This window comes from Paramisgurnus dabryanus, chromosome 11, assembly GCF_030506205.2.
Source record: "Paramisgurnus dabryanus chromosome 11, PD_genome_1.1, whole genome shotgun sequence".
Taxonomy (NCBI): Eukaryota; Metazoa; Chordata; class Actinopteri; order Cypriniformes; family Cobitidae; genus Paramisgurnus; species Paramisgurnus dabryanus.
The window spans coordinates 39,605,162-39,632,726 of NC_133347.1; the positions used below are offsets into that span (position 1 = coordinate 39,605,162).

General features: G+C 38.2%; 1 protein-coding gene across 3 annotated transcripts in view; it reads right to left on the reverse strand.

Annotated features, from left to right (window-relative positions):
* Positions 1–27,565, reverse strand: part of ift122 (intraflagellar transport 122 homolog (Chlamydomonas)) — a 171,460-nt gene that overhangs the window by 131,857 nt on the left and 12,038 nt on the right. The window lies entirely within an intron of this gene.

Sequence of the window (27,565 nt, forward strand, 5' to 3'; positions counted from 1 at the left end):
TCCTGAATAGATTAATTGATCGCATGGTGACAATGATTTGACGGGAGGCACAGATGAGCGATTTAAATCCGCATTCCATTTGCTCGTCGTCCCGGAGATTGCGGCTCATGGTTGCTTAAATACAAAAGACGCCACGCTTTTTATAGGGAATTTGCACTTTGACCCGTGTTTAACATGCGTTTTTACACGTGACATGTGAACGGCCATGGGATGTCGTAATGTATATTGAAATATCGGAAATGCGTTTAGAAACCATATAACCTTTATCAAAAAATATTATACCGCGAGATTTATTGATATTGAATTATTGTCCAGCCCTAAGATATTGTAATAGAAAACCTAAACAATGTCTGTTCTAACACGCTGGATGCTGTTGCGCCCATTCGAAAAAAGAGAATCAAAGAAAAACCGCCAGCTCCATGGTATGACCATCACAGCAGCACTTACTGTAAAAAGGCAGCTAGAAAAATGGAAAGAAATTATAGAAGCACAAAGTTAGAGGTATGGCGTGCTGCATGGAAAGAGAGTGTTCAACACTACAGACAGGCTATAAAAACTGCCAGATCTTCCTATCTCAGTACGCTAATGAAAGAAAATCATAACAACCCTCGTTTCCTCTTTAGCACATTCGCGAAACTGACTAGAAACAAAGAACAAACAGAAACCAATAGTAAACTCCAACACAATAGTAACGACTTCATGAACTTCTTTAAAAATTATGGTTATAAGGGAAAACATAGAAACTACGCAAGCAGCCACCACTCTACCCAATAGTACATTTAACACTAGATTATCAAACGAATATCTTGAGTCATTTAAAGCTACTACAATAGAAGAGCTCTCTAAATTATTAACGTCATCCAAATCATCCTCCTGTATATTAGACCCTGTTCCCACAAAACTACTCAAAGAGGTAATCCCTGTAGTATCAAACCCAGTACTAAATATCCTTAACTCATCACTAGAATTGGGCTACGTTCCAACAGCTTTAAAACTAGCAGTTTTTAAAAAACAAACCTTGACCAGGGAGACCTTAATAACTTTAGACCAATCTCAAATCTACCTTTTCTTTCTAAATTATTAGAAAGAATAGTGGCATGCCAACTACGCACATTCTTAGCAAATAATAGTACGTATGAAAAGCCCACCATAGCACAGAGACAGCGCTGCTTAGAGTTACAAATGACCTCCGATCGTGGTGAAATCTCAATCCTTATATTACTAGACCTTAGCCTTGTTTATATCGTATCTAACCAATCGCTATCACTTTGTTTATGTAAATGAGTCATATCACTCCCTGGTTACATACTGCGTACCGCAGGGATCAGTATTAGGTCCTATCCTGTTCTCGTTATATATGTTACCTCTAGGAGATATTATCAGGAAACAGTGTTTCCCATAGATCTGAAATTTACTTGTGGTGGTAGCTGGTGAAAAGGGCAATCATTATCCACCGACAAAAAATGGTCTACTATACATGTGACAAAGAACTAATAATGTGTGACACAACACAATACTTTGATTTATTAAACATTAATATCAATTTCACATTATAGTTCATTAATCTAACCACCCCAAACTTTCTTTGCCATAAACAAAGCTGACACTGTTTGTCAAAGCACCACGAAAACACAATGTTTTTGCACTGATATAGGAAGTAATTTGATGACCCCTTTTATCAAACTCAATATATACAATACTATGTATATAGCCTATTAATAGACAGTGCAGGTCTATAGATTATAAATGTGACTGATGTTATAAATGGTAATAATTTCTATTAGATAGGCACTTTTACTGCTTCTGCTTTCTATTTCTCTTTTGCAGATTCAAAAAAGCTTAATCCACTAATTATTTCAGATTTAAAAGTCTACTTGCTGTCCCGATGACACGCTTTACATTACAGCTTTGTGTCAGCTAGAGCTTTGCTCGTTCAGTATTAGCACTGCTTTTTGCTACAATCTCTGTGCAAACTGTTTAGATTTTAGTAAAGATATGGTCTATTAATAGTAAGATTATTAAAAAATGGGATAAAGAAAATGAAGCGGCGCGTGGTCTGAAACAGCACTCGAGCTTTAGCGCGGTAGCGCTCGCGGCCGTTCTCCGGTGGACTCGGGTTTTACACACAATATTAATCAGACTTGGGACTAGGGTTGGGAATCGTTAGAAATTTTCCGGTTCCAATTCCGGTTCCAGTTCTGCCTAACAATTCCGGTTCCGATTCCGGTTCCATATAATAAAAAATAATGCACAATACTTAAACAATTTAATTTGTGTTTATTAATCACTGATACAATATTTTAAATGTAAAGTGATTAATATTTTCACTTTTTCAGTCACTAGGCCTATATCATTTATTCCTGTTGTAGTCCTCGTAAGATCCTACCTGTTGAAGTGAACATGTTAGCTGTAGTAGTTCTCAAACATATGATTTGAGATTTATATGCTGGAGCAAGTGTTTTGTCATATATCCTGAAAAGGCTGCTGTACAGTACAAGTAATAATTGTTGTATGTGCATGCGTGCATTGATGCATATTGCAGGCCTATATATAATGCATACATGTATTTTGAAATATAAAAATGTAAATGAGGATCAGATATACGTTTCTTAAAAAACATGCGTGTTCATATGCGCAGACTTCTTTTCCGCCGGAGGCTGCTCGTCACAATGTCAAGCAATGCTTAGGTTACTTAGCAACGACAGACGCTTTGGAGCATCCACGCGCTTTGGAGGAAAGTGGCGCGATCACGTTTTCTGCGTGGTTTTAGATGCGAAATGTGAAGCAATTGAGCATAATGTGGATGGCCATTTCGGTGGTTGCTGCTCGAGCCCCGGAGCGACCACGGGATCGGCGCCTATGTGCGTGTTTACTTTATCACTTTCATCCGTGAAACAACACTTTTTGGGGTTATAATGTCTGACAGTGCTGAAAACGCATGTTGCTATACTGGTAGTGCAGATTGATACTTTTTCGCAACCTTGACCAAGAGAGAACATCTTACCTCATTGTTCCGTCCCCAAGCCAGCGGGTCATCACTGCTATCGGTTTAGCGCATTAACTCTTGAGTCTTATGTCCGTTTGCTTTCACACGAACTTGAAGACATCTCGCTGTGAGACTGTACTTCATATCTTTCATAGTTTGTGAAGTGCACGGCATCGCGGGTCGCACTGTGCCGTCAACAGCCCTAATCCACACTTTTGACTTTTAGACAAGTTTAACACGAAGTATACAAAGCTTACCTCAGCAGTGAGTGTTTTCTGTGGTAAGCTGCTTTAATTTGGTTGCGCGAGTGACTATAAACAGTGGCTCAACGTATTTAATATTCATGAGGTAAGACATGAAGCGCTTTGCACATGCATCGCATCAGAACCGCTTTTAGAACCGAAACTTAAGAATTACGTGCCGTTCTGGTTCCTTTTAAAAAACGGAACCGGTTCTGAATAAGAACCAGTTATCGGTTCCCAACCCTACTTGGGACCCCAAGTAATGAACTAGGACCGACCCGGACCCGACTGACCATTTAAAATATAAACCCGGAACCGTACGGGTCCTGCGTCCTCAGTGAAGAAAGACCTCTAATGTTAAAACTCTGCTCAAGTTTAGAAACAGGAAAGGATACTATGTGACACTGAGGTTGCTTCGCGTCGCACCCAAATTCATTGAGAAACAGAGAGCATGTGAACGGACACTCAACGGGAGAGACACAACGTGCTTGCACGCAAAATGAAGCCAACTTGGATACTATAAACACATAAGCATATGCGACCATTTTGGTCGCAGTGTAGTTCCCTGGCTGCTCCGTATGTGCTGCAGTTGATCCAGTTTGCCGCGCTGGATGATTAGTTTATGACGCGTACATCATCTTTATGGTCACCCGACCCCCACCTCTCTCTCTCTTTCTCTCTTTCTCTCTCTCTCTCAACACCTCTCTCTCTCTCTCTCTCTCTCTCTCTCTCTCTTTCTCTCTCTCTCTCAACACCTCTCTCTCTCTCTCTCAACAAAACATGGGTCATCCAGTCGAGTTCAGAAAATACGGAAATTCGTAAAGTGATTTTTTTTCCTGGGCGGGTCACAATTTACCTGGCCGCACCGCCCAAGTAGAGCCTATGTATGGGAAACACTGCATACGTTTTCATTGCTATCCGGATGATACCCATCTTTACATCTCCTCACATCCCTGCGAAACACACCAGTTTTCTAAGCTAACAGACTGCATAAGCGATATTAGTGGTTAAGAACTTAGGCGTGATGTTCGACAGCAATTTATCCTTCGATAGCCATAGCTCCAATGTCTGCCACACAGCATTCTTCCATCTTAGAAATATCTCAAAAATACGCCATATGTTGTCTGCATCAGATGCAGAGAAGCTTATTCACGCTTTTATGACCTCTAGAATAGGCTATTGTAACTTGGTACTCGGAGGATGCCATGCAAATCAGGTAAACAAGCTTCAGCTAGTTCAAAACGCTTTTGCAAGAGTGCTTACTCGATCTAAGAAGTATGACCACATAAGTCCAATTCTGGCATCTTTACACTGGCTACCAGTTAATTATCGCATACAATTTAAAATATCACTAATCACCTACAAAGCCTCAGATCGTGCATCGGAGCTCCGTCGAGTTCATCATCTAAAATCCTTTTTTTTTACCCTCCTATTCCTATTTACCATCCTATTCCTATTTATATAATATAACTTATTAGTTTTACATAGGAATACTTTACCGTGACGATTATTGAGCAGTACTACCACGTGAAACTATTTATCACTAATAAACACCCAGTGTTAGCATATAGCCCACTAGCATCAACAAACGGTGGTGGCTGAAGCTAGCATTTTCCGATCTAATGGCGGATTCATCTGATATATGCTTTTCTGACCTGTCCTCACCTGAGCGGGAAGCTGTGGAGGAGTTGTTTCCCGGTCTTAGCAGACCCAACGCGAGGTACAGCGCCCACTTCACCCTGCCTTCCAACATCAACAGGCGAACGAGGCGTGCAACAAACGAGCATTCCACGCGATGCAGCTTCACGGAGCGTGAACGACTGAACGGAGACGCCATCAACCAACATGAAAGCGATCGGGAAGCTGTGGAGGAACCGCTGCACAGCCTTCGCAGATTCAGCATGCCCCACATCACCCTGGCCCCAGACGTTCGCAGGCGACCGAGGCGTATCACAACCGAACACCCCACGCGATGCAGCTCCGGGGACCGCGTTCGGGTAAACGAAGACGCCATCGCCCAGCATGAAAGCGGTAAGACTCTGCTTGTTATTGTAACATGTACTACTTGCCACATGTATAGTTTAGCTACTGCTGTTAGCATAGAGGGGTTTACATGCACTAAGTGTATTGAAGTATTAAGGTTAACTGAGAAGGTTGCTGAACTAGAATCGCGCATCCGAACGCTAGTTGAGGATAGCAAAACCGCTAATGTTACTGTTGCAAATAATCTATCGAGCGAAAAGACTAATGGCTCGGTTCCGACATCAGATGCTAATGTAAATATTACAAATACTGTATCGAGCGCGCATAGTGTTTATCAAAATACACATGGCTCGGTTCCGACATCAGAGTCAAGTCGGCGGTCAAACTGGGTGACTGTCAGGCGGCATAGTCATATACGGCGTCCTTCTAAGACCCATAACGTTACGGTAATTTCTAACAGATTCGATCCCCTAAGGAGTACACCAGCTGAAACACCTTTTAAAAGTGCCCTGGTCATTGGAGATTCTATACTCAGGAACACTAACATTGAGGCACCAAACACCATAGTCGACTGTATACCGGGAGCCAGAACGTCTGACATTAGATCCAAACTTAAAGTGCTGGCTAATGCTAAGCGGAAGTTTTCTAAGATTGTTATTCACGCCGGCACGAATGACACCAGACTCCAACAGTCGGAAATCACCAAAGATACTATTAAGGAGATGTGTGAAATTGCAAAAACAATGTCAGACAATGTAATATGCTCTGGTCCCCTCCCCGCCTACCGGGGAGATGAAACACATAGTAGATTAGTCTCTTTCAATGGCTGGATGTCAAAGTGGTGCCCTCAGCATAATGTAGGGTTTATAGACAATTGGAAGCATTTCTGGGGAAGACAATTCCTCCTAACCCGAGATGGCCTTCATCCGTCATCGGAAGAAAGTGTTATACTCACTAGAAATCTGATCAATAGTCTTAATTCTGATATAGTCTGACTATCCAGGGCCCAGGTCAGGAAACAGACGGATCGGCTTAACCGTCCGTCTGTTAGCTGCCGTGATATGTCAAGACCACTTATATCCCAGCACTTCAAGTCAATCTTACCGAAATATCAGCACATTTCAACTGTATCTGTTCCCCGAACAAATAAATACAGAGCACCACTTGTTACATCTGGTACAAATCTGATTAATATAAAATTAGAAAACAATACATTAACAGATGAACCTCGAATGTAAAAATTTGGCCTTCTTAACATTAGATCGCTTACCAATAAAGAACCTATTGTCAATGAAATAATTACAGACCAAAACTTAGATGCACTCTGTTTAACAGAAACCTGGCTTAAAGCAGACGACTACATTAGTTTAAATGAATCCACCCCACAAGACTACTACTATAAACACGAACCTCGATTAAAGGGGAGAGGGGGTGGTGTAGCTACAATATACAACACAATTTTTAAAGTAAACCAAAAATCTGAGCTAAAATTCATAAATAAAATCATTTGAACTAATGTTGTTAAATATGGAAATAACTGATCGTAACCACAAACAGCTTTCTTTTGCCTTAGCGACAATCTATAGACCACCGGGACACCATGCAGATTTCCTCTTAAAGAAATAGCAGATTTCCTGTCTGAGCTTGTAGTCACTGTAGATAAAGCTCTTATTGTTGGTGATTTTAATATCCATGTGGATAACCCAAAAGATGCATTAGGACGTGCGTTTATGGATGTTCTAAATTCTCTCAATATTAGACAAAACGTGACAGGGCCAACGCATACTCGTAAGCACACATTAGACTTAATTCTGTCACTCGGACTCAATATTAATGACGTTGAAATATCACCTCAGATTACCTTGTGTCATACACTGTACTTCTAGATAGGATCACTCAATCCACAACATGCTACCGACTAGCCAGAACAATAATTTCCACCACTAAAGATAGCTTTATTAGCACTCTTCCAGACCTGTCCCAAATGAAAACTGTAGCAGATAACTGTGACGATCTAGATATTGTAATAGAAAACCTAAACAATGTCTGTTCTAACACATTGGATGCCGTTGCTCCTATTCGAAAAAAGAGATTCAAAGAAAAACCGCCAGCTCCATAGTATGACCATCACACCGCAGCCCTTAAAAAGGCAGCTAGAAAAATGGAAAGAAATTATAGACGCACAAAGTTAGAAGTATGGCGTGCAGCATGGAAAGAGAGTGTTAAACACTACAGACAGGCTATTAAAACCGCCAGATCTACATATCTTAGCAAGCTTATAAATGAGAATCATAATAACCCTCATTTCCTCTTTAGCACAGTTGCGAAACTGACTAGAAACAAAGAACAAACAGAAACCAATAGTAAACTTCAACACAATAGTAACGACTTCATGAACTTCTTTTCTAACAAAATTTCGGCTATTAGGGAAAACATCGTAGCTACCCAGGCAGCCACCACTCTACCCATTAGTTCACTTAACACTAGACTACCATATGAACATCTTGATTCATTTAAACCTACTACAATAGATGAGCTCTCTAAACTAGTCACATCATCCAAATCATCGTCCTGTATATTAGACCCCGTTCCCACAAAACTACTTAAAGAGGTATTCCCTGTAGTGTCAACCCCGGTTCTAAATATCTTTAACTCATCGCTAGAAATAGGATACGTTCCAACAGCTTTCAAACTAGCAGTTATTAAACCGCTGATTAAAAAACCACAGCTTGATCAAGGAGAGCTTAATAACTTTAGACCAATCTCAAATCTCCCTTTTCTTTCGAAAATATTAGAAAAGGTAGTGGCAAGCCAGTTACACACATTCTTGACAAATAATGGTACATATGAAAAGTTCCAATCAGGATTCAGGCCCCACCATAGCACAGAGACAGCGTTGCTTAGAGTTACAAATGACCTCCTATTAACATCCGATCGTGGTGAAATCTCAATTCTTAAATTACTAGACCTTAGTGCAGCCTTTGACACAATAGATCACACAATCTTACTCAATAGACTAAAAAACTATGTTGGTATCAGTGGTCAGGCGCTAGCCTGGTTTAGGTCATATCTAACCAATCGCTATCACTTTGTTTATGTAAATGAGGAAGAGTCATATCACTCCCTGGTTAAATACGGTGTACCGCAGGGATCAGTTTTAGGTCCTATCCTGTTCTCGTTATACATGTTACCCCTAGGAGACATTATCAGGAAACATAACATAAGTTTTCACTGCTATACGGATGATACCCAGCTTTACATCTCCTCGCATCCCAGCGTAACACACACGTTTTCTAAGCTAAAAGACTGCATTAGCGATGTTAGCGACTGGATGGCACATAACTTTCTTAAGCTCAACTCCAATAAGACAGAGATACTTATTATTGAAGCAAATCGCTACAAACATAATATGTCAGATTACAAATTGCACATAGATGGCTGTACTGTGGTGCCATCTTCCACGGTTAGGAACCGGTGTGATGTTCGACAGCAACTTATCCTTTGATAGTCATATCGCCAATGTCTGCCGCACAGCATTCTTCCATCTTAGAAATATCTCAAAAATACGCCATATACTGTCTACATCTGACGCAGAGAAGCTTATTCATGCTTTTATGACCTCTAGAATAGACTATTGTAACTCGCAACTCGGGGGATGCCATTCAAATCAGGTCAACAAGCTTCAGCTAGTTCAAAACGCTTCTGCAAGGGTACTTACTCAATCTAAGAAGTATGACCACATAAGCCAAATTCTGGCATCTTTACACTGGCTACCAGTTAAATATCGCATACAATTTAAAATATCACTAATCACCTACAAAGCTTTAAATGGCTTAGCACCCTCATATCTTAGAGAATTACTATCAGAATACAATCCATCACGCACACTACGGTCGCAAAATTCTGGCCTATTGATTATCCCTAGACTATCAAAAGTGTCTAAAAGTGGAAGATCCTTTTCCTACTTAGCCCCTAAGCTCTGGAATGATTTACCAACCGATGTCCGAGAATCAGACACAGTCGATCATTTTAAATCTGGACTTAAAACTTTTCTCTTCAACAAAGCATTCGCATAATTTGTCTAGTAAAGGTACTTAACTCGCAATAGTTATTTTTACGGAACAAAGCACTCACGGTCATAACACAGACCAACCAAATAAATAAATAAAAATCTTTTCTGCATGAACACTTAAAATGAATTGCATTAAATAGTTGCCACCGTTTGCCACTGAACCTGCATTAACGACGACAGTGGGGCCTCCGGCCTTAGTCAAACGGTTTGGCATGAATGGTTGGGTTGCGATTTTGGTGCTTTCCTGTCTCTTGTGAATAGTATGCCATACCGACCCGTTTGCCACTGAACCTGCATTAACGACGACAGTGGGGCCTCCAGCCTTAGTCAAACGTGTTGGCACGTATGGTCGGGTTGCTATTTTGGCGCTATCGTAAGTCTTGTGAATAGTATGCCATACAGACCCGTTTGCCACTGAACCTGCATTAACGACGACAGTGGGGCCTCCAGCCTTAGTCAAACGGGTTGGTATGTATGGTCGGGTTGCGTTTTTCTCGCTTTCGTGTGTCTTGTGAATAGTATGCCATACATACCCGTTTGCCACTGAACCTGCATTAACGACGACAGTGGGGCTTCCGGCCTTAGTCAAACGGGTAAGCACGTATGGTCGGGTTGCGATGTTTGGCGTTTTCTCGTGGTCCTGTAAATGGTATACAATATAGACCCATTTGCCACTGAACCTGCATTAACGACGACAGTGGGGCTTTAGGCCTTAGTCAAACGGGTCGTCAGGTTTAATTTTCTCTTAAAGATCGGAAGGTGACCCTTATTTACCATATATACCTTCGCATTGGGCCCCCAATTTGCTAAATCATCACCTGTGGATAATATAATTATGCCGCAATAGTAGGGGTGGGCGATATGACCAAAATCTTCTATCACGATAGGATTAATTTTATATCATGATAACGATATGTATCACGGTAGAGTTTTTTATGTTTTAATAAGGTTTAAATCTTTAATACCATAGAAATGTTCATAATTCTCACAAAAAACATATACAAGCATAGAAATTAAGAAAGAAGATAAAAACAAACAAAACTCAAGCTCTCTGAAGATACACAGTCAATAAGAATGATAATAAATAATTATGCATGTATGTATAGGCCTATATATATTTTTATTTAAGGTAGAAAAGTGATTTAATCAGGAGCAGTGAGAGATTTTTTTCTCAATGCTGTTTGATTAACACGAGTGACAGACAGGAGCAAAATTAGGTAACTTCCCTTTTAAGACCAAAGTCCGGATCCAATACACTGTTACACATGCGCTTTCTCTTTTAGCCGTTTACTTTCTCTTAAGACCTTACTGGTCGTGTTTATGATGATGCTTGCAAAGACGGGAATTTTGACGCATATGTGTATTTAAGGCCAATAAAGCGGGAAAAATGCTCACGAGCTTAATAAGCAGAGGTCGCGCGACTTGCGCGCTCCTCACAGACAGAAAGAGCAGCGGTTGCGCGACTTGTCCGCTCCTGACACACAGAAAGAACGCACGCATACAGATCTGTTGTCTGTGTTTCAATGGCTTAAAATAACTTGTTTTAAAACTGCAGTGCTTAAATACGTGTACAAACGTTACGTTTTCGCGACCACACGCACAGGAGCGTGACGTGGGCACGTAACCTCGATAGAAACGATAGTCCAAAATCTCTACCGGTTGACAAATTTCTACCGGTTAATTTTGTCTACCGGTTTATCGCCCACCCCTACGCAATAGTTAGTCTGTCTGGAACTAAGCTGAGTTAAACCACATCACTGTGCTTGTACGATTTTGTTTTTCTCTCCCTGTCTCGTCCTCGACCCGGAGGACAACGAGACAAACAGACCCAGTCCCGGTAGATGTGAAAGTCGGCACACCTCTGATCTACTGGCCGTCCTTCAACGTGATGCCCAGCTGATGCCTGACCAACGATCACCGGCAGAACCGCTTAATCTCCGCTAAATCTCCTTATCGTTCTCCCAAGGGTTTTTCCCTCCTAGGACTTATTTTTCCTCGGATAAAAGCCCGGTTTTTTTTTCTCCTAGGGGGTTTTTCAGCCCGGGGAGGCAGCCTTTTTGGGCTTTACCTAGCTTCCTCTTCTAGACGTTGCTTTAGTAATACGTGCACTTATAATATTGAGTCATAGCCGCATTAAATTTAACTGCTCATGCTATCATGTATTTTGTTGTGCTATCTGTCGTTTTTCTGTGCTTTTCACTGCTTCTATTTATGTAAAGCTGCTTTGAAACAATTGACTTTTGTGAAAAGCGCTATATAAACAAAATTGAATTGAATTGAACTTTATGGCTGGATGTCAAAGTGGTGTCCTAAACATAGGGTTTATAGACAATTGGAAGCATTTCTGGTGGAGACCTGACCTGCTAAAGAGAGATGGCCTCCATCCGTCCTGGGAAAGAAGTGCTATACTCTCTAGATATCTGACCAATACTCTTACTTATGATGTTATCTGACTATCCAGGGCTCAGGTCAATAAACAGAACGACCGACTTACCCGTATCTAAATTCTCTCGGTATTAAAGAAAATGTGTCTGGGACCACACATACCCATAAAAATTTATTCTGGCTTAATTCTGTCACTTGGCCTCAATATTAATGACATCGAAATATCACCTCAGATCGATGCAGTTTCAGACCACAGCCTTGTTTCGTACACCGCACTCTTAGATAAGACCACTCGGTCCAAACATGCCACCGATTAGGCAGAACAATAATTTCCACCACTAAAGATAGCTTTATTAGCACTTTTCCGAACCTGTCCCAGATGAAACATGTATCAGATAACCATGAAGATCTGGATATTATGATAAAAAACCTGAAAAACACTTGTTCTTGCACGCTGGAAGCCAATGCTCCGAGTCGGGAAAAGAGAATTAAAAGAAAAAATGCCAGCTCCATAGTATGACCATCACACTGCAGCCTTAAAAAATGTAGCTAGAAAAATGAAACGTAATTATAGAAGCACAAAGTTAGATCTATGGTGTGCAGCACGGAAAGAGAGTGTTCAACATTACAGACAGGCTATAATAACCGCAAGGTCGACCTATCTCAGCAAGCTTATTAAAGAAAATCATAATAACCCTCGTTTCCTCTTTAGTACAGTTGAGAAACTGACTAGAATACTAAATTTCAACACAGTAGTAACGGACTTTATGAACTTCTATACTAACAAATTTACTGTTATTAGGGAAAACATCGAAGCTACACAAGCAGCCACCGCTCTGCCCAATATTACATCTAACACTAGATACTACTACAATAGAAGAGCTCTCTAAATTAGTAACGTCTTCCAAATCATTGTCCTGTATATTAGACCCTGTTCCTACAAAATTACTTAAAGAGGTATTCCCTGTAGTGTCAGACCCAGTATTTTGAGATTTTTCAACGGATTGAATGTCCAGGTTCATTTCTGTATACAGTACGCTTCACATATCTAAATGGCCAATGAAAAGTTGTGAAATAATGTCATCTGATTTACAAGTATATCCATTTGGTGTCAAAGCTGTCAATCACGCTACGTATCTCCCGCCCAATGGAACCATCTTGTCAGTCTTGTGAATTTTCATCACAGCTCAGCACTGGATAGCCGAATAAACAGTGAGACAATGACTTTCCTTCATCGAGGTAAACATTTCCCCCCTGACGCCAGACGTACGTCTAGGAGTGAACCCGGAATTAGCGCCTCACGTGAAAGAGAAAGAGCTCTGTGTATATTTTTAGGATCGCTCTGCATCTGATCTCTATCAAAAGTCCTTCACAAAAATGAATTCTCTCAGCATTTTGCTCAAAATTGGGTGTTTTTGAAGAAACCTACCCATATTTGAGAGGTGATAAAAAAATAACTAATGAAGGTAGGATGAATCGGGTTTTTTTTTTTGTTCATTTGATATATTGTTTGTTTATATCTTTAAAGAAGAACATTTTCTGGAAGCCATTAAACTTTTGTCAAAATCATAAAAAATGCTGGCGCTGGCTGGCAACTTTTTTTAAAAAACGCTGGCGGGAAAGAGTTAAAAGTTGTCTGTCAATCAAACACAAAAAAGAAAAAAGTTTAACATATATTTAGATGTTTTTGACTTTGTGTGTGCTGATTCTTGCTGATACTTAAGTTGCCAAACTGCGCGCACATACGTTGCCATGTCATCATTGCGTACAAACAGTAAAAGGGTTTATAAAGATCAAAAACATGAACAGTGTCACGCATTGTCTAAACAAGATATCTTAAATGTCTTAATGACTGAATCTAGTGTTCACACAAACATTAATCTGGGGACCTTTCTATGCGCTGAAACCAGAACTTATTAACTAAACAGCGTGGATGTAAAGAGAAAAATTAAGGGCTCTATCATACACCAAGAGCAATGCAGCGCAATGTGCAACGCAAGTGTCTTTTGCTAGTTTCAACCCAACGCAATGATAATTTTTACGTTTAGCGCCACGTTGTTTAATTAGCAAATGCATTTGCGCCCATTGTTGCGCCCATGGGCGTTCTGATCTAAAAACGAGGTGTGTTCAGGCGCATTGTTGGTGCGTTGCTATTTTGAGACAACTAAAATAGACTACACCATTGACCATCTAAAACCTGGTCTAAAGTCTATGGCGCAATAGTATTTTTGTTATTTATGAGCGTGTTAGAAACATGCGCCTATAAATGGGACGACAACGCGGTTTGCTTATCACACACGTGGATTCGCAGCAGCACAAAAAAGCTTTTAAATATGAAAAATTAAAGCATTCAAATGTAAAAGATTATTATTGAGTCTCTTGGACATAAATGAGGAACGATTATGAGACATTAGAAGGCGTAAAGAGCTGCTTCACCTGCAGCCTGGTAAGTAAATAAATGCTTTGCTTTAAACAAATGCATCTGTATTTAGATGTTTTTTTTTTAATTACACCCCACAAATTTAATGTATATGCTGACTCTGTACCTGTGGATATGGTGAGATGAGAAACATTTTTAAGTAATAATTTAAAAAAAACTATGTCTGGGTGAGTACAAATATTTTCTTACATACTTGTAAATAATTTTTTGATGATACTGGATAGTCATACATTTACAGCAATTAAAAGCCTGCTATTTTTACTTCCATGACTAAAAGAAAACAGGTTTTGAAAGTTTTAATAAAAAAAATAACAATTTCAATACAAGTGAAAACAACACAATTATTTAACAATAATCTTAAACTGAGGGTCTTCTTCCTCTGCTTAGTTTTTCAGTTTACAAAATCTGTCATCTAAATAGGGATTAGACATAGTGCCAGCACAACTGGCTTTTAAAGGGGATTAGAGCCGAGACTCTCATTGGTTTTTTGGATGTTACGCCCAAAACACTCCCATTACTCATTAAAAGAATAGGAACAACCCTTTTCGACCGCAAACCATTTTTCCCGTCGTTAAATTAGCAAAAGTGGATTCGGACACACCCATTTAGACCGTGCGCTTTAGACCATGAGCTTAGATCGTAAATTGTAGAGGTATGATGTGAAGAAAAAAAAATCATTCGCAAGTCTCTCACGTGATGTCGTTAAGCTTACCCCCCCAGTACATTTTCTGTCTCTCGGGTTACACAAAAAAGCTATGTTGTGTTTAAACACTGACTTTATACTGAAGATGGGTGAGAGCTCTGAGCTCCAGACTGATTTAAACCTTCATAAAGCGATAGAGTTAAAACATTCTTTCAAGTAGTTGGTTGCTTATGCCACCATGAATCCTCTTAAACCTAACCTAATATCAGGTTAAAATGTTAAAATAGTATATTTTTTTATTTTGTTTAGTAAAAATAATGCTTACATAATCTATTTGATGTATGTATCTGGCTTTAAAGGTGACATAGAATGATTGAAAGGAGTATTTATCCTTGTTCTGTGATGTGACATGTAGACAAAAAATTTTTTGTTTGGGTCTGTAATGCCTTAGAAGCTTCCTAAAAACCTCTCTCAGATAGCTCTATTATGGTGGGGGATTTTAAACAAGTGGTTTTGCACCTATTTGGCTCCCCCTACTGGCTTAACTTGCAATCTCATTACTGATTGGCTGACTTTGCTGCCACTCTAAAAATGTAGCCAATTATTTTAAAGTGGAGGGGCAGTGAGATGCCTGTGATGTCATAAGCATCAGTTTTTCAGATTGGGCCGTTTTCTGGCTGACATTTCTAAAAGAGGAATTTCTATGAGACTGAGATGTTTAGCATGTCTAGCACTTTTTGTATGCTTGTGAATGCGGGTAGACTACCATTATTCAACAAAGACAAGGTAAAATGGTTTTTCATTCTCTGTCCCCTTTAATATTATGTTGAGGTACAAACTAAATTAGTATAAAAGATATTCAAAGAATCACTTAGATGCTAGACTTTTTATCTGGGGTGTGAAACTCAGTGGACATGAAGACGCACACATTTATATTAAGGATATTCATGCATTTCCCCCGACCTTGAGAAGTTAGCTGGGATAGATTAAGCTACTTCTTGTTAAATGTTTTTTGTTTTGTTTGTAATTATTAACACTTATAGACCAGTTAGAAGTTGTGGTTAAAGATAGTTTTAAAGATGAAAGAGCACAATCATATCTGTATTTTAACAAGAATTTAACAAAACAACATCTAGAACAGGGGTCTCAAACTCAAATTGGCTTGGGGCCATTTCTGAGATTGACATTTAATCGGAGGGCCGCAGAGCTATTTTAAGGTTAAAAGCAGTGTTTTTTATTTTTTAAATATACATTATTTTATATAAGTAAATCATTTCTTAAAGGAGCGGTGAATCAAATACTCAATTTTAACTTGATAATTTGTTATATAAGAGGTCATCATACTTAAATGAACATCCTGCAAGTTTCAGAACTGAAAACGTCCGTGCTACTGAAATATAACAGTTTTTGGCACCAAGCCAGTAAAACAAGCCAGTGTGGAATTCGGAAAAGTATGACGTCAAAGTAAAATTGAAGCACCTCCCCATAGCCAAATACAAGGACCACTTTTGTAGCCCCGCCCACAGCTTCGCGTGACACACGTGTGTCAACAATAAGTAAACATGTATTTAAAGATTGCCAAATGTAACCAAAATGACTTTTAAATACATTTTTTCTGCGAGACTTTTATTTTGACGCTGTGATCTGAAGTAACCATGGAAATGCATTTTCGGTTGTTGAAGAACGGTCTATGGGAAGAACACAGACGCTGGAAAATGGAGTTATGTGTATAAAGGAATGTGTGTATACGGAATGCGTGTATAAAGTTTGCTTTTGAAGAAGTTCCAGCTCGAGTGGGGAGTGTTTACTTTGTGTACACGGATTCATTTGTAAAGAAGTCGATGCTGGATTTGCAGAGAGACTGTGATTAAAAACACCACTAATATAGGATCTGACAAAAATGACACAGCAGTACACAGTAAGTTTATTTAAGTTACTGCGTTTCACTATTGCTTTGTTAGAAGAGATTGCTTTATATGTCTGTTGTAACATCCGTGTCTAAACACGTATGTTTGACGGTTTTAATGTACTAAAAACATTAAATGATTAATAAAGATACACCACTTAACAACACGACTGTAATTTAACGGTAGAAATATACAGTGTTATTGATAAAGAAGGATTTATCAGCCGCAGTTTAGATTCTGATGCCCGCTTACTGTGTTGTATATGGTAATTTAGGTGAGTTGCGTTTGAATGGTCCAACACTCAACAAAGCTTTTTTTATCATATAACTGTGGTATGTAACATTACGTGTATCTAAGAGCAACCTCACAAGCACAAAGAAATATACAAAGTTATTGATAAGAGCTTATATCAGCCCCAGTTTAGATTCTGATGCGCGCTTACTGTGTTGTATACGGTAATTTAGTCACGTCGAGTTAAAATTTTTGTTTCTACTTTACTATACGTATTGTCATTTATGTGTATCATCTTTAGCACCCAGAATCTTTTGTGGCTCAAACATATATGTGTTCGGCTGCTATTTTTACACATTAATGTTTTTAAAACATTTCCCCACATGTAATGACGGGTAATGAAGCTGTCCAATCATAGCAGTGGGTGTTTACGTCCAGGTCTTCAGTGCGGCCCGCCCCTTCAAACGAAGCATGTCTCCAGACAACCACTAATCCATGTTACAAAATAGCTTATTACTTATTGCTTTTGATGTTTTTGAATGTAAAAACCACGCGAACATCATAAGTAGACATCAGACAACAGTATAAAACAATAAAATCGATAAATTCACCGCCCCTTTAACCTTCTCTTTAATAACTAAGGCCAATTAAAACCTTGCACTAAACTAACAAATAAAATGTCTGTATACATTTATAAACTATTATAAAAAATTACCATCAGTAAGTGTTTGTGTTTTGATTTATTTTGGATTGTTTACAGTCATAGCATTGACTTTATTATGTTCCATCTTTGCTATTCCATAGTTTTAATGAATTTGCTATTATATGTGGAAAAATATGAATAAGTGAAAGTGATCCTAAAACTTCTGAATGGGTAGTCAATGTTACATAAGCTAGTTAGACAGAAAAAAATATATAATACTGCTAGGTGTAATTGCATAGCAAGCTACATAATAATATATTATACTTTATTCATATATAGCAGTATACATACTTTTATCCTCTGTATGTTTCTCCTCATCTTTCCTCTTTTAACCTGGGCACTTTGATGGCAATTTTTCTTATCTAAAGTTTATGTGTTGCATTACATCTACGGCTCTGCCTCATATTATGCGGTGTCTTCATTAAAGCTATGACTTGTTGATTTGAGCCCCACCGCAGCTCTTCTTTGAGTAACAGCTGATATTCACCCGGAAGTAACAAATCTTCTCTGGACAAACACTACAAAGTCCCGACCAGATTAACTGACGCATGGTTCAATTCAATTCAATTTTATTTATATAGCGCTTTTCACAATTGTCAATTGTTGCAAAGCAGCTTTACATGAGTAGATGTAGAGGAGAACACTGAAAATAAAGCGGCTATGGATAAACCGTGTAAGCGAGCGTATTAATAATGTCACGTATACAGTAAAGTGCTAAGTTAAGCCAAAGTTGGCTGACTCTCCCTGGGACTAAAAAACCCCCCTAGGAGAAAACCCAGTGGGAAAAACTCCTAGAAGGACAAAAAACCCTAGGGAGAGATTAATATTTATATATTTATATATATATATATATATATATATATATATATATATATATATATATATATATATACATATATATATACATATATTTATACATATATTTATACATATATTTATACATATATTTATACATATATTTATACATATATATATATATACATATATACATATATATATATATATGTATATATATATATATATATATATATATATATATATATATATATATATATATATATATATATAGACACGGTAGGGATAGGAAGCTGGTAAGCGGATTAAACTGGTTCAGCCGGTGGTCGTTGGTCGCGCATCGGCTGGGCATCACGTTGAAGGACAGATCAGTGGTGCGATGACCTTCACAGCAACAGGAATTGTGACAATGATATGATTGACGCAAGGTTCAGAATGGAATTTAAGTCCGATCACGCATTTCGTTATCCTCGCAATCACGGAGCGCGCACGGCTTATGGCTGCGTAGCAACGGGTGACGTGACCCACGCCACGGAACGCAACTTCCGCTCCCGAGCACTTTAGAAAGTAAGAAACACCTTGACTCGTTTTAACGCGCGTTGTTAGACGTGACATGTGAACAAACCCTTAAACGGTTAAATTAAAAATGAAATGTATATGAAACAAAGTGAATAAAAATCTTTCTGCGGGCATATTATGTTATATTGTTGAAAGGTGCCGGGAGTTTCAACTTCAACTTCAGCTTTATTTATATAGCACATTTCTTAAAGGAATATTCCATTTTCTTAAAAGAAAAATCCAGATAATTTACTCACCACAATGTCATCCAAAATGTTAATGTCTTTCTTTGTTCAGTCAAGATGAAATTATGTTTTTTGAGGAAAACATTGCAGGATTTTTCTCATTTTAATGGACTTTAATAGACACCAACAATTAACACTTAATTCAACACTTAACATTTTTTTTCAACGGAGTTTCAAAGGACTAAAAACGATCCCAAACGAGGCAAAAGGGTCTTATCTAGCAAAACGATTGTCATTTTTGACAAGAAAAATAACAAATATACACTTTTAAAGCACAACTTTTCGTTTAGGTCCGGTCCAGCGCGACCTAACGTAAATGCGTAGTGACGTAGGGAGGTCACGTGTTACAAATATAAAACTCACGTTTGCTGACTATTTTAAACAATAAACTGACACAAAGACATTAATTAGTATCAGTTGACATACAACAACGTAGGAACGGTCCTCTTTCACCACATTTGTAAACACTGGGGCGGAGTTTCGCGGTCGTCCTCTGTGACCTCTTGACGTGATGACGTATTGCGTCGGGTCACGCTTGCGCATGACGACCGGATTTAAACGAGAAGTTGTGCTTTAAAAGTGGATATTTGTTATTTTTATTATCAAAAATGAAAATCGTTTTGCTAGATAAGACCCTTATGCCTCGTTTGGGATCGTTTAGAGTCCTTTGAAACTCCGTTGAAAAAAAATGTTAAGTGTTGAGTTAAGTGTTAAGTGGTGGTGTCCATTAAAGTCCATTAAAATGAGAAAAATCCTGCAATGTTTTCCTCAAAAAACATAATTTCTTCTCGACTGATCAAAGAAAGACATCAACATTTTGGATGACATGGTGGTGAGTAAATTATCTGGATTTTTCTTTTAAGAAAATGGAATATTCCTTTAACAGCCACATGGCTGACCAAAGTGCTTTACAGTGCATCTGACACACACACACATAGACACAGTAATAAGAATAATAGCAGCAATGATAAAAAATAAAAGTAGATAGACTGTTAAAAAACACGGACAGAAAAATATAATAAAATACACAATTTAACCCTTGTATTGTGTTCGATTTTTGTGACGATTTTGATGGACCGGGTCAAATTGACCCACATTGGATTCAATGCAATTCCTTAAATATCACATTATGAAAAACAAGAAGGAATTAGGTATGAACAAAACCATTTTAGTATCAGTCTTTGTCACACATTACAAACATTTAAAATTAAAAAGTATGATTTAAAAAAAATGCATTTAACCACAATTTTTAACATGTTTGTTTTAACAAATGTTGCACAAAAACTGTTGCAACATTTAACATTTTAAATTTTAATTCAACATGTTTTTTTTAACATACCTATGTTTAAGACATCCTAAATGAACTATTTAATATTGCTTTGAAATGAAATGAAGCTTTTCTTTTTCTAAATAGGCTCATATTTTGTTCTTGAGGCTCATTGTACAAATTCAAGAAATCACTGTTTACATGATCTGCATACATGAAGCATGTTCTTTCTGACTTCTTGCATTTTACACAAATGGTGCTTATTTTGGTGTCATGTTTTATGGGGCACAGCTAGCATCACCTGTATTCACCTCTGGATTTTCTGTGGGCCCGAATTCATCAGCTATACATAGTATTTCATTTACATTGAAAATAGAAATGATAGTTTACATTTACTTTTCTGTGTCTGAGGAAGTCTTTATCAGTACAAAAAAGTGGGAAAAGCTCACTTTTCCCTTTCCAGGGTAGTAAAACACCAAAATATATGCAATAAATGTATTTAATTTGTGTCTGTACAGTTGCCTTGGAACAAACAAATATGGGTCAAATTGACCCACGAACATCAAAATCGTACCAAAAATCATTATTTGTGCTAAAAAAAAACACTTCAAAACACATCAGTGTATCCTAACTTTGCATGCATGTTCATGGCCCTAAATGAGAAAAAGTGACAAAATTTCTGGAAGAAAACTTTAACTTAAGTAGTATTTCATATAAATTGTAAATAGAAATTATAGCTCACTTTTACCATCCGTGTCTGTAAAAGTATTTTCAGTACTCAAAATAGTGAGGAGAAGCATTTTTACCCCCATTTTAGGGTAGGTAAACACCAATATAACAACAAACACTAAAAATATATATTTAATTTAGGTCTATACAGTTGCTTTGGCGCAAAACAAAATGCGGGTCAAATTGACCCGCGAACCTCAAAATCGTTACAAAATTGTTTTGGTACACTTCAAAACATATCAGCATGTCTAAACTTTGCATGCATGTTCATGGCCATAAATGAGAAAAAGTCACAAAATTTCAAGAATAGAATCACAGGTTAACTGGTTTATCCGACAGCTTAAAAATCAAAACGGGTCAAATTGACCCGGAACATAATATGAGGGTTAAAAAAGAAATAATAGACCATAAAATGAACAAACATGAACCCCTGGGTAATCATAAAAAAGCTAGAGAGAAAAGATGGGTCTTAAACCGGGACTTGAAACTAGAGACGGTGGGTGCCATCCTAATTTCTAAAGGCAGAGAGTTCCATAAGCGCGGGCCAGCCACAGAAAAGGCACGTTCTCCTCTGCGCTTTAGCCGTACACGAGGGACCACTAGCATAGCCTGGTCAGAAGAACGAAGATGTCTACTAAATATGTTACAGCAGGGGTCTCCAAACTTGTTTATACTTGTTGATTTTATTTTATGTTACTTGATTATATGTTTATTATTGTTTAAAATCTTGTTTTAAATATGTTTGTTTCAATTAAATGTTTTTTTAAATAAAATTTTGATACAAACATTGCTTGGATTGCCTTTTAATTCATTGTTTTAATTTAGCATTTTTACCATATTAATAACTATAGATTTAAACCTAAATATCTAGCTATTTTATATAATATTATTGTATTAATTGTAATAAGTAAAAAATAGTATTTATGGGTCAATATAGACATTACAGTAAATTACTGTAAAAATAGACTACTGTAATAAAATATTGTAAAATTACAGTACAGTACTGCTTTGTAACTATACAGTACTAGTTTGTGTACTGTAAATGGTATTACAGTACAGTACTATAAAACCAAAATACAGTAACTTACTGGCAACCGTGCTGCCAGTACCGTACTGTAAAAATACAGGGAAATCTTTAACAGTGTACCCCTGGGCTCGATTTTCCGGAAACATGGTGTTTCCTTTCATTTCTATGCGGACGACACCCAAATCTACTTGCCAATTAAGAAAAATAACCCGACAGCAATTTCTTCTCTTCTACTATGCTTGGAAGAGGTCAAATTATGGCTGGCGCAAAATTTTCTATTTTTAAATGACGAAAAAACGGAGGTAGTAGTGTTCAACCCAAATGAGAAACCCTGGTCCGCAAGCATCAATTTAGAGAGTTTATCTGTTTTTAAATCTTCACAAGTGCAGAATCTTGGCATCTATATTGATCAGCACTTAAAATTTGACAAACATATCTCCTCAGTAATTGGGGCTAGCTTTTATCAATTAAGGCTTCTAATTAATTTAATTATAACATCTTGTCTACAGAAAATCTCTGAAAATGTCTCGTTTAGTGCAGAAAATAGCGATTTATAGTGACAAGGTAAAAAGACTGTCCCTTTAATGTTTAACCCGGACCTGCTGCGGTGTAACACTATTTCACGCAAAGTTTTTTAACAAGTTAACGTTAGTAGCTAGCTGCTCACTTTAAAGATAAACATGATCACCTAAATCTGAGCAATCCTGGTGATGCCAGTTTCCTACACGATGTTATTATGGACTATTTTACATCCAGAGATGAAGGATCAGATGACAGAGACAAGAAGACAAAGGTACGTAAATGCGGAGCCCATTCTCTTTTCGTGCATTGATTTGATGTGTTTTGGAAACTTATATATACTGCATGTAATGCATCTGAAGTGGTGGAAACAATATGCCATAAAAATGTATTGGACAACTTACTGGGAGTGTAAAACGCTTAAGAGAAGATATTCTCTGCTTTTGCTGATATACCGTAATATAATAACAACAACAATAAGCGCGGCAATCCCTTTCGTTCATCTGATATTAAGATGAGCCCAGGTCTGAATGATATTTGGTCGAAGTTAAAGCTGCGATGAAATCGATGCATGTATCCAGTTAAATATGAGGTTTCTTGTTTTCACTTCTGTGGAGGAAGACTGCGGTACTACAGTATGATGTGTACGGCGTGTCAAGTCCTGTCTGTTTACAACCACGAGTCAGCCTTGCCAAACAGTCGAACTTAATACTTTTCTCTGACGCTAACTGAAGGATGAAACGCCGAGATAAACGACCGTTATGCTGGGACCGCAAGACCGCGCTGGCGGGTTGTCTTTGTCAATTTCGTTAAAAATAGTTGCATTGTCACCACACTTTCAACACAATATAAACTCACCAAAACCCTCATAATTTAGTTAAAACAACCCTATATTCATTAAAAAAAGGTGTAAAGCGAGTTAAAGCAGCGGTGAAACTTTGTTGGCGACCGTTTTTCTCTCTCATTGCACGTTTAAAACAATATTGTGACAAACTATTGACAACATTCTTAAACTAAAAATTAAGTTTTCATGAAACAGAAATATTTCAAACTTACCGAACTGCCAGAAATCAATCGTCCTCCTTCAGCTGCAGCCAGGAGTTGTGCTGTCTGTGTGATTTGACTCTGGCGCACTTTCTCTGATTATTGCAAGTACACCTGGCACATTACAGCAATGGCTACAGCAAGGTTACATCAAGACCAAAATATACTGTAAAATTTTCCCGCTCAAACAAATTTACCCAGAATGCATTATGAACTGCAGTACTGTACTGTAATGTACACATACAGTATAGTACTGTGGATTTTTACAGTAAAGTACTGCTAAATCTACAGCGACATCTAACAGTGTAGCATATACAATGAGAATAAAGAAGGAGCTAAAACAGAGCCCTGTGGAAGGCCACAAGACAGTGAGGCAGGAGAGGAGGAAAAGTTACCAAGTTTCACTACGAACTTTCTGTCAGTTAGGTATGACTGAAACCATCTTAACACATTTTCTTTTAGACCTACCCAGGACTCAAGCCTTGATAATAAAAGGGAGTGGTCTATGGTATCAAATGCAGCTGATAAATCAAGAAGAATAAGAATTACAGAATCTCCAGAGTCAGTAGAAAGATAGATGTCATTTAAAACTCGCAAAAGGGCAGTCTCAGTACTGTGAGCAGATTTAAAGCCTGATTGAAAAACCTCATAAATACAATTTTCATTCAAAAAACATTGAAGTTGGTTTAACACAATTTTCTCCAAAATTTTTGAGAAAAAAGGCAAGACAGAGATTGGACGAAAGTTTTTTTGAATGGAAGGGTCTAGTGAAGGCTTCTGGAGTAAAGGGGTAACAGTGGCAATTTTGAAGTTGGCAGGAACTGAGCCCGTTTGCAGGCACTTGTTGATCAAGGATAGCAAGCCTGGACCCAGTGAATGGAAAATCAGTTTTAAAAATTTGGGGTGAATTATGTCACTTGGACTAATAGAAGGTTTGAGCTTGTCAATCACCTCCTTAAGTTGGTGGAGGTTGATGAGCTCAAAAGCTCTAAAAGATGCAGAGGCTTTTGGCGTGATTGGGGAGGAAATAGGAACTGTAATGGGGGGAGCATTCAATCTTAGTTTAGTGATTTTGTCACTAAAAAATCTCGAGAAGCCCTCACAGACAGCAACAGAGGCAGTAGTCACAGATTTAACAGAGGGATTTGTCACAGATTTAATAATAGAGAATAGAATCATAGGTTTAGAGTGGTTTCTTTCAATTAAATCAGAGAAATAAGCAGCTTTCACAGATTTAGCTAAATTCTGATAAGATGTAAGAGAGTCTCTGAATATCTGAAGAGAAACATGTAACCTGTCCTTTTTCCATTTACGTTCTGCTTGCCTGCAGATTTGTCTTTGGAGGCGAGTCTCAGCGTTTTGCCAAACTTCAGTTTTTATTTTTTTCTTGCGAGGTTTGAGGGGAGCAGTTGCATTTGCAGTCTCAAGCCAGGCAGAATTTAAGAGGCTAAGATGATGGTCAGCATCCAAGTCAGGTAACGGCTGCTCCAAGAGCAACTCAGAGAAGCAATTGGCAAAATACGAGTTAAAATTATTGGTAAACTGTGGTGAATAAAAACGAGACAAGCTTTCAGACATATTAGAAACGTGAGAGATGACTGGTAGAGATAGGGAGAATATTATAGGTCTATGATCAGAAATCATAGTGTCAGAGAGCACAATATCAGTCACATCAAGTCCATATGATAGAATCAGATCAAGCGTATGACCCTGAATATGGGTGGGGTCACTGATCCACTGAGATAGGTTAAACGTTTCAAGCAGGTTTAAAAAGTCATGTGATGGGGGATAGACGGACAGCAAACATGCACGTTAAAATCGCCCATCAATAAAAAGCGATCATAGCTCATAGCAATATTTCCAATTAGTTCAGTGAGATGCTGTATAAAGTCCGTGGTCGAATGTGGAGGGCGATAAATCACCCCTAAGCACACCGGACCATTCCAGTCTAAATGAAGAAGTTGGACTTTAAAGCTGGTAAATGTCATAGTTGAACTTAGACGACAGCGTTCAGATAGAGAGCTCTTTAAAATGGTAACTATACCCCCTCCGCGTCCACTCTGAAGAGGCGTGTTAAAAAATTTACAATCCGTGGGGACCAGATCAGCAAATGGTGTTAAATCCCCAACCTTTCCCACATGGAAAGAACCTATATGTGGATATATGTGCATATATGAAACCTATATGCAGCTTATATGCACATATATGCTGCATATATACAGCATATATGCGCATATATGAAACATATATGCAGCTAATATGCACATATATGCAGCACATATACAGCATATATGCACATATATACAGAATATGCACATAAATGAAACCTTTATGCAGCCAATATGCACATATATGCTGCACATATACAGCATATATGCCCATATATGATAATATATATGCTGCATATATGCAAAATTGAGGTGCATATATGTGCATATACAGGCCATAAATTATGTGAATTATTAAATAAAGTTATGATGTCTGCACATTTAAAACATTTACAAGATCTGTCTAGGACATGTATAACAAAATGGTTTAATTTAACAGCTACTGTTCAGTGTTATTTAACAGCGACAGTAGCGCAGATGGTAGAGTGAGATGTCTAATGATCGGAAGGTTGGGTGTTTGAATCCCAGCAGTGGCACGTGGGATTGTATTTTTTTTGGTGATCGGAAGGTTGGAGGTTTGAATCCTGGCTCCTGCAGGTGCAGACTGTCATTGGTTGGACCTTTATTTATGTTTAATTTATTAGCAGCTACAGATTTTAATAATTTTACCAATATATAGGTTAACATATATGTACATTTATGTACATATATGTACATATAATATAGGAAAACGGCCAATTTTATATATGTCACATATATGTAAAACCTATATCAAAACCTATATTGAAACATATATGTTTATATATGTTTTTTCCATGTGGGTTATCCAGGATTCCGTGACGAACATAAAATCCAAGTTATGGGAAGAGTAGAAGTCATTTAGTAGAAAGGTCTTATTTACCAGCGAACGGGCATTTAATAATGCCATCTTCGGTGATGAGATGATAACAGGTGAGGAGGACGCTCTTTCCAGCTCGCGCAAATTGTTGTGTTTAACACCTCGACCCCAGGAGCCGAGACCAATTCGGTGCATACCAGCAAAACACGCACGGTGGTGATCCGGGCTTGGATGCGAGGGTAAAATGAAACGAAGGCACCTGTATGACATCCCCAGCGAGCGCTGGAGCGTATAGCCGCCATACGCTGGTTCGTAGGAAGGATTCACGTGAAGGTTCGCCCGCAGATAAGATTTTAGCCTCACGACGTAGCCACCGCGGATGCCCCGTTTCCTCCTGCGTTTCCTCCGGATGATGTTAGGAGGCCATCGGCACTCATGGGTAGAGTTGAAAAGGCAGTCCAACTCAGAAGTGTTTTGGATGGTCAGAGATTTAGCAACAGAGTTGCGGATATCCAGCAGTGTTTGGCGATCATAGGTTAAAAGCGCGTAGCAGTTTAAAAATAAGGCAGACAACCAAACGCACACACATGAGAGCGACAGACGGCGTGCCCAACACACAGGCGCCATCTTCTAAGCGGATTTAAAAAAAAAACGTTTGAGACCACTGATCTAGAACAAGGGGTTGTGGTGGGGACAGCATCTCTGTGTCATAAAATAAGACTGCTTTAAGTTGTGGTTGAGAAAAGGCAAATGGTCATGTCATTGTGTTATGTGCACATTTTTTGTTCTAATGTAAAAAATAAGTTTATGAGGTAAAAACAGTTAAATGTACGTATGTAAATA